Source organism: Loxodonta africana, chromosome 4 (genome assembly GCF_030014295.1).
Source record: "Loxodonta africana isolate mLoxAfr1 chromosome 4, mLoxAfr1.hap2, whole genome shotgun sequence".
NCBI classification, from domain to species: domain Eukaryota; kingdom Metazoa; phylum Chordata; class Mammalia; order Proboscidea; family Elephantidae; genus Loxodonta; species Loxodonta africana.
In genome coordinates this window covers 111,029,050-111,041,495 of record NC_087345.1, presented here as the reverse complement: position 1 = coordinate 111,041,495, position 12,446 = coordinate 111,029,050, and the positions used below count along the sequence as shown (strand labels likewise).

Below are 12,446 nucleotides of genomic sequence, written 5' to 3'. Positions count from 1 at the left end.
GGTTCTCAGGTTTCACTGTGTATTGAAAATGCTTTGTTTCATCCCCAGAAATTTCTGATTTAATAGGCCAGGAATGGGGCCTAGAATCTGCACTTTCAACCTGCACAGAGGCGTTCTTATGCTGATAGACTCCACTTTGAGAAACACTGATCTAGAGCAGTAAGACTTTTATTGGGCATTTTCTATATACTGGGCACTGCAATGAATCCAAATAAAAGGTGAATATGCTAACATAACTTAGAATGCAAGGCAGCATGCCAAGAGTGGTACAGCCGTTAGGAACTGAAGGGTCTCAGAAGAGGAGGGTAGTGCTACCAAGGATTGACCTAAGTGTATGGACAGGATTCAGATCAGTGGAGTGGAAGCAGGGTATCCCGCCACCTCAAGGCAAATAGTGTGAGATCCAAGAGGGAGGATGGCATCACCTGGACAAGGACTTTTGCTTAGATATTGATTGCAGTTTCGAATCTCCAGGGATATTTTAACAGGAAAAAAAAAAAATTACCAAAGTTAGGAAGCAGATGTGAAGGAAATCCTGTTGATCCTCATCAGTGGTTCCCAAATTTGTGCATCAGAATTGCCTGGATAACTTTTTAAACCACTGATTGCTGGGTCTGAATTAGTTTCTGATTTAGAAGATCTAGGGTGTTCTTGTTAGGTGCCATCTTAGAGTGATTCCACCTCATAGCCGTGTTACATACAGCAGAACAAAACACTGCCTAGTCCTGTGCCATCCTCACAATTGTTGCTATGTTTGAGGCCATTGTTGCAGCCACTGCGTCAGTTCATCTCATTTAGGATCTTTCTCTTTTTCGATGACCCTTCACTTTACCAAGCATGATGTCCTTTTTCCAGGGACTGATCCCTCCTGATAACATATCCAAACAAAGTGAGACAAAATCTCCCCATCCTTGCTTCTAAGGTGCATTCTGACTGTACTCCTTCCAAGACAGATTTATTTGTCCATTCTTCTAGCAGTCCATGGTATATTCAGTATCCTTCACCAACCCGATAATTCAAAGGCATCAATTCTTCCTTAATTCATTGTCCAGCTTTCCCATACATGCGTGACAATTGAAAACACCGTAGCTTGGGTCAGGTGCACCTTAGTTCTCAAGGTGACATCTTTGCTTTTCAACACTTTGAAGAGGTCTTTTGAAGCAGATTTGCCCAATGCAATATATCGTTTGATTTCTTGACTGCTGCTTTCATGGGTGTTAACTGTGGATCCAAGTAAAATGAAATCCTTACCAACTTCAGCGTTTTCTCTGTTTATTATGATGTTGCTTATTGGTCCAGTTGTGAGGGTTTTTGTTTTCTTTATGTTGAGGCGTAATCCATACTGAGGGCTGTGATCTTTGATCTTCATCAGCAAGTGCTTCAAGTCCTCTTCACTTTCTGGAAGGAAGGTTATTTCATCTGCACATCTCAGGTTGTTAATGAATCTTCCACTAACCCTGATGCAGCATTCTTTTCCATATAGTCCAGCTTCTTGAATTATTGCTCAGCGTACAAATTAAATATTGTGGAAGAATATAACCCTGACGCATACCTTTCCTGATTTTAAGCCATATAGTATCCCCTTGTTCTGCCTCTTGGTCTATGTACAGGTTCCTCGTAAGCACAATTAAATCTTCTGGAATTCCCATTTTTGCAATGTTACCCATAATTTGTTATGATCCACACAGTTGCATAGTCAATAAAACACATGTAAATATCTTTATGGTATTCTCTGCTTTCAGCCAAGATCCATCTGACATCAACAATGATATCTCTTGTTCCACATCCTTTTCTGAATCCGGCTTGAATTTCTGGCAGTTCCAAGTTGATATACTGCTACAACTGTTTTTGAATTATCTACAGCCATATTTTACTTGCTTGTGTGATATTAATGGTATTGTTCAATAATTTCCACATTCAGTTGGATCACCTACTTTGGAATGGGCACAAATATGGATCTCTTTTCCAACAGGTGGCCAGGTAGCTTAGCTATCTTCCAAATTTCTTGGCATAGATAAGTGAGCACCTCTAGCGTTGCATCCGTTTGTTGAAACATCTAAATTGGTATTTGGTCAATTTCTGGAGCCTTGTGTTTTTCCAGTGCATTCAGTGCAGTTTAGACTTCCTCCTTCAATACCATCAGTTCTTGATCATATACTACCTCCTGAAATGGCTGAACATCAACCAGTTCTTTTTGGTATGGTGACTCTGTGTATTCCTTCTATCTTCTTTTGATGCTTCCTGCGTTGTTCAGTATTTTGCCCATAGAATCCTTCACCATTGCAACTCTAGGCTTGAATTTTTCCTTCAGTTCTTTCAGCTTGAGAAAAACCAAGTGCGTTCTTCCCTTTTGGTTTTTTAACTCCAGGTCTTTGCACATTTCATTATAATACTTTACCTTCTTGAGCTGCCCTTTGAAGTCTCTTCAGTTCTTTTATGTCATCATTTCTTCCATTTACTTTGGCTACTCTACATTCAAAAGCAAGTTTCAGAGTCTCTTCTGACATCCATATTCGGTTGTGTTCTTTCCTGTCTTTTTAATGATCTTTTGCTTTCTTTATGTATGATGTCCTTGATGTCATCCCACAAATTTTCTGGTCTTTGGTCGTTAGCGTTCATTGCATCAAATCTGTTCTTAAGATGATCTCTAAATTCAGGTAGGATATACTCAAGGTTGTACTCTGGCTCTTGTGGACTTGTTTTAATTTTCTTCAGCTTCAACTTGAATTTGCATATGAGCAATTGATGGTCTATTCAGCAGTAGGCCTCTGTCCTTGTTCTGACTGATGATGATACTGAGCTTCTCCATTGTCTCTTTCCGCAGATGTAGTCTGTTTGATCCTGCGTATAGTCACTGTTTATGTTGTTGAAAAGGCATTTCCGATGAATAGGTCATTGGTCTTGCAAAATTCCATCATGTGAGCTCTACCTTCGTTTCTTTCACCAAGGCCATATTTTCCAACTACAGATTCTTCTTTCTTTCTAATTTTTCATTCCAATCATCAGTAATTATCTGTGCATCTTGATTGCATGTTTGATAAATTTCAGACTGCAGAAGTTGGTAGAAATCTTCAGTTTCTTCTTTTTTTTGCTTTGGTGGTTGGTGCATAAATTTGAATAATAGTTATATTAACTGGTCTTCTTTGTAGGCATATGAATATTATCCTGTTATTGACAGCATTGCATTTCAGGATGATCTTGAAATAGTCTTTTTGATGATGAATGGGATGCCATTTCTCTGTAATTTTTCTTTCCTGTCATAGTAGATTGTATGATTGTCTGATTCAAAATGGCCAAGACCAGTCCATTTCAGCTCACCAATATCGATGTTCAAGTGTTCCATTTCTTTTTTGAGAACTTCCAGTTTTCCTTGGTTTATACTCGTACATTTCACATTCCAGTTCCTAATGGATGTTTGCGGCTATTTCTTCTCATTTTGAGTCATCAATACGCATCTATCAGTTTGTTGTACTGTGGTGGCTTACATGTTGCTGTGATGATGGAAGCTATGCTACTGGTATACCATCAGGGTCACTGGCTTCAGTGGAGTTTCCAGTAAGACAGACTAGGAAGAAGGACCTGGCAACCTACTTCTGAAAACTCGGCCAGAGAAAACCTTATGAATAGGAGCGGAATATTGTCTGATATAGTGCCAGGAGATGAGCCCCTCAGGTTGGAAACCACTCAAAATACGACTAGGGAGAGCTGCCTCCTCAAAGTGGAGTCAGCCTTAATGACATGGATGGAGTAAAGCTTTCAGAACCTTCATTTGCTGATGTGGCAGGACTCAAATTGAGGTCTAGTGTGAGCCCTGAGAATCTGCATTTCTAACAAGTTCCCAGGTTATGCTGGTGCTGCTGGTTTGAGGACCACACTTTGAAAACCACTGCTGTAAATGAATTTGGTGTCTTAATTTACAAAGATCCATAGATGATCACTCAAACAACTCGTAGGGGAAAGGATGGGGAAGGGAGTGGTAGGCACGATAGTATGTGACCTTGGACTCCTACCACTTTGAGCTATCTTTTACCCTTTTCTCCCTGATGTTTCTTTACTCTCAGAACAACTGGCATGACTGAAAATACCCCAGGGGTGGGAATAGGAATGTGACTATGGAGAATAATTTGAGAACTATGGTTATTATTCAGCGTGTTAGTACATAGTGCTTCTGAAGCTCTCATCGAAAGTGATTTTCTCAGATTTTATAAAAAAATGTTCATGTACTATATCATATTTCAGTATCAGTATTTGCTAGATGGCGTATTAATGCACTGTTTTATGGAAATGTCAACTAAAAAACTGAACTCATGATCTTAACCCCTAAACTTGTTCTTCCTCCAGGGTTCTTTATGACGGTATCATGGTCCATCCAGTTGTTCCTGCCACAGTCAGGGCATCATCCTTCTGCACGTCATTTCTTTGCTCTCATAGTTTCATCCCTGTGTCTAGTTATTCCCAAAGTCCTCCCAATTTGATCTCTTAGTATATCATGAACCTACCCATTTCACTTAATTTTTTCTAGTCTAACAACTCTCACGTGGACCCTCTCACTACATCTTTGCAGGCTTAAGATCCTTCAGTGGCATCCCTCTGTTCTTAGGATTGTTGTTGTCATTAGGTGCTGTAAAGTCACCTCCAACTAACACGACAGCATGTCATGATGTCCTTGATGTCATCCCACAAATTTTCTGGTCTTTGGTCATGAGTGTTCATTGCGTCAGATCTGTTGTTAAGATGATCTCTAAATTCAGGTAGGATATACTTAAGGTCGTACTCTGGCTCTTGTGGACTTGTTTTAATTTTCTTCAGCTTCAACTTGAATTTGCATATGAGCAATTGATAGTCTGTTCAGCAGTAGGCCTCTGTCCTTGTTCTGACTGATGATGATACTGAGCTTCTCCATTGTCTCTTTCCACAGATGTAGTCTGTTTGATCCTGTGTATTACATTTGGTGAGGTCCATGTGTATAGTCACCGTTTATGTTGTTGAAAAGGCATTTCCAATGAATGGGTCATTGGTCTTGCAAAATTCCATCATGCGAGCTCCACCTTCGTTTCTGTCACCAAGGCTGATCCTGCGCCATCCTCACAATTGTTGTTATGATTGAGCCCATTGTTGTAGCCACTGTGTCAGTTCATCTCATTGAGGGTCTCCCTCTTTGTCACTGGCCAAGCATGTTGTCTTTCTCCAGTGATTGGTCCCCCTTGATGATATGTCCAAAGTGAATGAGATGAAGATTCACCATCCTTGCTTCTAAGAAACATTCTGACTGTACTTCCTCCAAGGCAGTTTGTTCTTTCTTTTGGAAGCCCATGGTATATTCAATATTCTTCACCACCAGAAACCCTGGTGGCATAGTGGTTAACTGCTACGGCTGCTAACCAAAGGGTCAACAGCTCAAGTCTGCCAGGTGCTCCTTAGAAACTCTTTGGGGCAGTTCTACTCTGTCCTATAGGGTCGCTATGAGTCGGAATTGACTTGACGGCACTGGGTTTGGTTTGGTTTGTTTTCGGTTTTCACCAACACCAAAATTCAAATGCATTAATTCTTCTTTGGTTTTCTTTTTTCATTGTCCAGCTTTCACATGTATATGAGGCAATAAAAAATACCATGGTTTGGGTCAGGAATACCTGAAAGTTTAAAATTCTTGATGTGGCCCACACGGGCCCTCATGATATGGTCCCTGCCAGCAACCCTAGCCTCATTTTGAAAGTCTCCCCCTTTGTTCTTTATACACTAGTCCCACTAACTATTCCACTTCCTGAACTAAGTAAGCATGTTTAAAACCACTGCCCTTCAGTGAAGTAATTCTAGACCCATATCCTACGGAGAAGGGAGGTGAATATGGCCTTCATGAGTGGCTGTTTTGTTAAGGTTAAAGCTGACAAATGGCCTTTTCTATTGCTTTTTGAAAAATAGGTACTGCCAGTGACAGTTTGACAGAGAGCCACTGCTAGTTCTTAGAGAGCATTCGTGCAAATTAGAAGACAGCTCCCCCTCCCAACAGATGCAGTCCCTGAGCCTGGAACAGGCTGGATTTCAGTCTCCACTTGCCCAAGGCGAGCACTGTGTGCAGGACATAACTTGCACAGCCAGAATGGTGACCTTGACTGAAGATGTCAGTCTGTTTTCCTCCACATTAAAACAGGCCTGTTTATCTTCTTTAGAGGCAGAAGAATACTGGGCAACTTCTGGAAATCCCTGGTAGCCTTGAGATTTAGTGATAATAATAAATATGAAAAGGTTTTTACCTTGAAGCTATAAAAAATTGTTCTTTGCATGACCGGGATAGCATTGTGTATGTGTCTTTCCAAACCAGTATGTTTTTATCTATGCTGCCTGCTCGGTAGCAGTGTCTTATAGTTGAAGGTCAGGAATGATTTACAGTCTAGAGTATCTCCAGCTGCTAGCATCTAAGATGGGAACTGAGTACTCAGTAGAGACCCCAGACTACTGCAGTTTTCCTTTGTGGGGGTGGGGACTCCAACATGCTGGAGATGCGTGCCATTCTTTTCACGGGACGTGTTAGCTCTTGTGAAAATGGCTTGAAGTATTTGAAACCTGGCAGGAGAAGAAATGGAAGGATACCTCATTTTTGCTAGGCAGGAGTCATCCTATAAAAATTTAAATTGAACACTTGATTAAAGAAGTTTCGCTGTTGATATAAACCTGTTGATTAATTGTTAGATCGCTTTGATGTGTACATTATTTATCTGTGTGTCTTCTGGCAGAATCCTAGCGTAAACCTCTCCCTGAACAAACACTGAATAGACATTGATTGGATTCTACTTATTTCTTATAATTTTGCCTTTGATTTGGGGGTTTTCTCAGAAGAATCAGTTTTGTTTCTGGTTTTTAAACTCATTGTTGACAGTTCAGCTTTGTAGTTGGTGTTCGTTTTTGTTTTCAGATTTATGGAAGTACCTGCATTTTATTTGGGGGGGAAGTATAGGAAATATGTGAATAAAAACCACCCGTATACAATGCCTTTGTAATTTCAAACACTAATGTGCACTCTCTGAAGATAAGTGCCTTGCCTCTCAATAGGAATAGAATTTGAAACTGGGAGCAAGCCATCTCTTTGTAAATGTGTATTGTGATATTGAAATCGCTGAATATACTGTATCTAATTGAATTAGCGTTTTCCGGTTCATTGCTGGGGCATAAAAGGCAGTTCGTTGAGAATTGTGTTTTTGGCATAAATATGTCCCCTGCAATGTTTAGGATGTACTCCTCCTACAGTTGTCCGTTATTTGTCAGAAATCCAAGTTGAACTGGGCATCCTGTATTTTATCTAGCAACCCTACGTTCACTATATGCTTGATTTAAGAGGCAAGAAACTATGCAATGCATTCTAGAGAAATTTCCTTCCAAATGGTTGAAATAAAAAGATTGATGCTTAAGTAATCCTTATAACAGATATAACAGACAAGAACTTAAAGAAGCTGGAAACAGAGAGTCATAAAATTATGTGTATATACACATGTTTCACAAAAATAAACCCAAATTTGGCCTTATGAAGCCACAGAAAAGAGATAATATAAAATGCTCCTGATTAATTTTTTTAATGCTCTTTGTTTACTCTCTGTTTGATGCCACTGATTTTCATTCCTTTATAAAATTGAACCAGGCCAATGGGGAGGAAAAAAAAAGAAAGCAGTTGAACATTGCCACTGAAAAGAATATATTGTGGCCAGCAGATTTTTGCCTAGAACACTCGTTTTTCAATGGAGAGCAGTAGCTGTGTTTTTAGGACAAGTTGCATCCTGAACTCTGCCCCTCACAGGATGCCCTCTGCCCTCGTAGAGGCCATCTTGTCCTGGGCCAGTTGACCAACCTGCTGCTGCATCTCATGCTAGGTCTCGCTGCCCATAGTTGAGCTTTGATACAAATTAGCCTCAGAAATTCAGCTGTACTTATTTTGAAATCCACTATAAAATCACCGAAAGAAACCTATAAATTAGCTAAAATCTCACCCCTTTTTCCAACACAGTAGAGTCCCTTAGGTGTTGGTTCTGCAGTCCACGTCACTCTCTCTTTCACTGGGCCACAGTTGTTAGATACATGAAAACAAATGTGACAGCAACACCTTTAATAAGGGCTTTAATAACTTCCTTTCCCTCCAAGTCCACAGCCTGTAAGATGCCCTGAATAACACAGTCCAAGTTCTGAGGATTTAAATTATAGCAGATGGATCCTCAATGTGTTTTTTACTTGATGTCTTGTTTTGGTTACGCCATTCTTACATAGCCTTCATTTTCCACATAAGCCTTGTTTAGCTGAGCAGTTTTGAAATTCTAAGCATTCCAGTGCTTTGAACTGTTATTCCAAGAGCTTACAGCTAACTTTTCTTGCAGGTCACTCAGTTACTATCTAATGACTCCTTCAGAGATGTAGATTCTTGAGCTGAAAGATGCCTTCCTTTTCTCCTCTGGGCCTTTTCCAGTTTGGGGAAGATGGAGGCATCTGCCAAGCCTCTCTCTCTACAGCCTCCTGGCTCCTGTCATACTTGTATGTCCCTGTATGTACTTTTAAACGCTCCCAACTTCCTGTTCCTGAGCATGTCTTGTATTAAAGTGACTCATGTGTACCTTCTACGCTTTTAGACGCCCAGACACAACCTATATTTCATTCCTCCTAGGTCAAGAGAGGAATCCCTGCATGGTGCATACAGTTAAGCACTTGACTTCTAACTGAAAGGTTGGCTGTTGAAACCCACCAGAGGTGCCTTGGAAGAAAGGTCTGGTGATCTCCTTCGAAAGGTCACAGCCTTGAAAACCCTGTGGAGCACAGTTCTACTCTGCAACACATGGGGTCACAATGAGTTGGAATTGACTCCACATTAACTGTGTTTTGTTTTGGTTAGGCCAGAATATCAAGAAGAAAGGAATCTTTTCTGCTCTCTTACTAAGTGTCTTCTCTCAAGTATAGTCTAAAATATCAGTCATCCGTTAATAAAACTACCCTTCCCTGCAGGAAACAGGAGTTGAGGGCTGGTTAGATAATGTACGGCGTTTATCACCACCCCATATCCCTGTAGGTGTGTAAATAGCATGGAAGGAGACCAGGAGCCAGCGGTCCTTTCTGACTCAGCATGAAAGGCCCTAGTAGTCTTTACTATTAAGATGGATTTGAATATTATAAAATTTCCACTAAACAAACATGTGTGAGACCAAGGTCACTCTTCTATTCTTTCATTATACAGCTAACTCTCACACACACACCCCTTCCACCCCAGACCGAGTACCTTCTACAAGAAGAGTTCCTCCCAGGTATAGGCCCTTGGTTAGCTTAGCACTCCCCTCTGCTTATGTCAAATCTCTTTAAGGGCGATCTCTTTTGTGGAATTCTCATGTGGAACTGGACCGAGCATACCCATCCTTCCCCCACTTGACCTAATGGTATTAAAACAGGATTCAATAAATGAAAGTCATTTTCACTGAGCTATTTTCCTACCATCCACATAAAGGATGGATTGGTTAGTTAAAACAGGCTTTTCTGCCACTTACTAGCCAACTCCAAAGAAGTGGACCACATTTTTAATAAAACTAATAAGCAGTAAGGATATCAACTGTCTTAGCTAGTCTTTCAGATATAGACTTTCATATATAAGATCCAGGTACTTCATCAGGCTTTAGTGTAAAGGTTGGTGATGCTTCTTTCCTTCTTCTTGCTTCCTTCCATGGGTGGATGAAGGAAGTACTTGTGATGCATGGGTTTGGGAGTAGGTGGCTGGCCACCTCAGTAAATTTGACAACTCCATCTTTCTATGGTTTAGACCACAGCTCTTGAGTCCTTTCTTTCTCCCAGGCCCTATTTCAAATTCTGTTAGCTTGTCCATCAACATTATGCACACAGTGATGAAAATGTGGGTATCTTAAGAGATGTGTTACGTAGGTCTATGTATTTGTCATAATTCATCAATTTGTACAGTTAAGGTCTGTGTGTTTCAGTCTAAATATATACATCTGATCTGAGCCCACCCTGATCTGAGCCACTGGCATCGCTCACCTTCGTTAATGCAATCCTCTCCTAACTGTTGTCATTGCTTCTGCCCTTGTTGCTCCTGCAGTGTGTTCTTAGCCACCAGAGTAATAGTTTTTAAAGCAAATGAGATATGTCACTCCTCTCCTCAAAACTCTCTGATGGCTTCCCATCTCACTTGCCAGTAAAGTTCTTACCATGGCCTGTGAGGCTGAGCACAATCAGATCCCATCACTCTACTTCTCCCACCACATCCTCCATACCTCAGGGGCCTTATTCTCTACTAATCCTCAGGCATACTCAGGCATCCAGCTACACAGCTCAAATATCAAATCCATCAACCCTCCCTTCTCAGGACCTTTGCACTTGCTGTTGTTCCTACCTGGAAGCTCTTCCCAGATTTTTACATGACTTGTTCCTTCATCTCTTTCAGGGCTTTGTTCCCTGTCACTTTATCAGTGGGGCCCTCCCTGATTATGCTGTTAAAAATTGTAACTCCCTGCCACTCCTTTCTTCACAAAGAGCCAGGGCAATGTATAATTAAGAAATGGACTCTGGAGCCAGATTCTCTGTCTCCAAATCCATTTTCTAGCTGTGTAACTTGGGTGTTCAGTCTGTGCCTCAGTTTTATAAATTATAAAATGGGAATAAAAATAGTGTTATTATGGTTATTGTAAGAATTCATTGAGTTAATCTACGAAAAGCACTTAAAACAGTGCCTGGTACATAGTAAACTAATGTTATCTGTATCCCCTTTCCTTGCTTTATTTTTTTCCCATAGCATTTATAACCATCTTGATGTACTATATTGAAGGAGGTCTGGTGGTACAGTGGTTAAATGCTTGACAGCTCACTGAAAGGTCAGTGGTTTGAACTCCCAGCCGCTCCATAGGAGAAAGATGTGGCAGTCTGCTTCCGTAAAGATTTACAGCCTTGGAAACCCTATGGAGCAGTTCTACTCTGTCCTATAGGGTTGCTATGAGTCAGAATCGACTCGATGGCAATGGGTTTTTTTTTTTTTTTTTGGCAATGGGTTTTATGAGCTTGTTTGTTTATGGTCTTTTTTATTGCCATTAGAATGCATGTTCCATCAGAACAATAACTTTTACGTTTTCCTTTACTTCGATGCTTTATTTTCATCACCTAGAGTAGTACCTAATAGATAGTAAAACTCAGTAATTATTTGTTGAGTCCATGGGTGAATGAGAGGGTGGGGTCTGTATACTTTCAGGAGGTTATGGGTTGGGTTGGGGCCTCGTTGGCAAAGTCTTCTGTAAAAGGCCAGCTAATACATATTTTACGCTTTGTGGGTCACAGCTACTCAGCTCTGCTGTTGTGGTGTGAAAGGAGCCATAGATGAGACATAAAGGAATGAGTGAGATTCTGTTTCAATGAGATTTTATTTATAAAAACAGGCAGCAGGCCAGATTTGGCCGGTGGTCCGTAGTTTGCAAACCTCTCGGTTCCCGTTGCTATCCAGTTGATGCAACTCATAGGACCCTGTAGGACAAAGTGTAACTGCCACATAGAGTTTCCAAGGCTGTAAATCTTCACGGAAGCAGATTACCACTTCTTTCTCCCACAGAGCAGCTGGTGGGTTCAGAGTGACAACCTTTCAGCTAGCAGCGAAGTGCTTAACCACTGTACCACCACGGCTTAATTTACAGATTCTCGTTAGCCGTCTCTTAAGCACATCCACCACTACAGCAATTAGTACTATTCACTCAGAACTGAAAAGTAAATCATTTGAAAAGCATTATGTTACCTATTAACATTTGGTTTAATACTCATTAATTGTAAAAAAAAAAAATTCCACATGTTTTTTAATATTTTGATTAAAATATATCTTGTACTTTCAACTGTATAATTCCAGAGCTCTGGTTTTCATTTTTTCCCACACCTGAAAACACATCTGTATTGAGGATTATGGCCAGAAGCCTGAATGCTATGAAAGGAAAGGAAATGTTGGCATTCCACTTACTATACGGCAGAGGATAACTATCACCCAACTGAAATAGAAACCAACAGAATTTACCTACAAGAACACAGTTGAGCTTTTAAAATTATTTGTAAAAACTTATTCCTCCACAAAATTGTTGCCTAGCCCAAATTTTTACCACTCTTCACAATCAATTTGGTATGCTGGCAAGATTCTCCCAGTTTTTTAATACAGCAAGTTTTGACCCATGTTGTATGAAAGATAAACTATGAAATTTTAGCAAAAAGTCTGTAGATTTTATTACCATAACTAAACAAAACAAAGTAGATCAGAAATATATGCATTTTGCTCTTGGTGCATTGTAATTAGACGTATATGGTAAGTAGTTCAAGTGTATGACTGCCATTGATGTTAATTTCATACAACAAAAAACGGTTTTTGTTTCGCCTCATCTCAATTTTACCATGTTTCATCAGTGTTGATACTAATAGTTTTCCACTTGCCATTTAATTATGTTCATCAT

General features: G+C 40.2%; 1 protein-coding gene across 9 annotated transcripts in view; it reads left to right on the top strand.

Annotated features, from left to right (window-relative positions):
* PPFIBP1 (PPFIA binding protein 1) overlaps positions 1-12,446 on the top strand; it is a 211,604-nt gene that overhangs the window by 117,634 nt on the left and 81,524 nt on the right. The gene's annotated exons all lie outside the window — the stretch shown is intronic.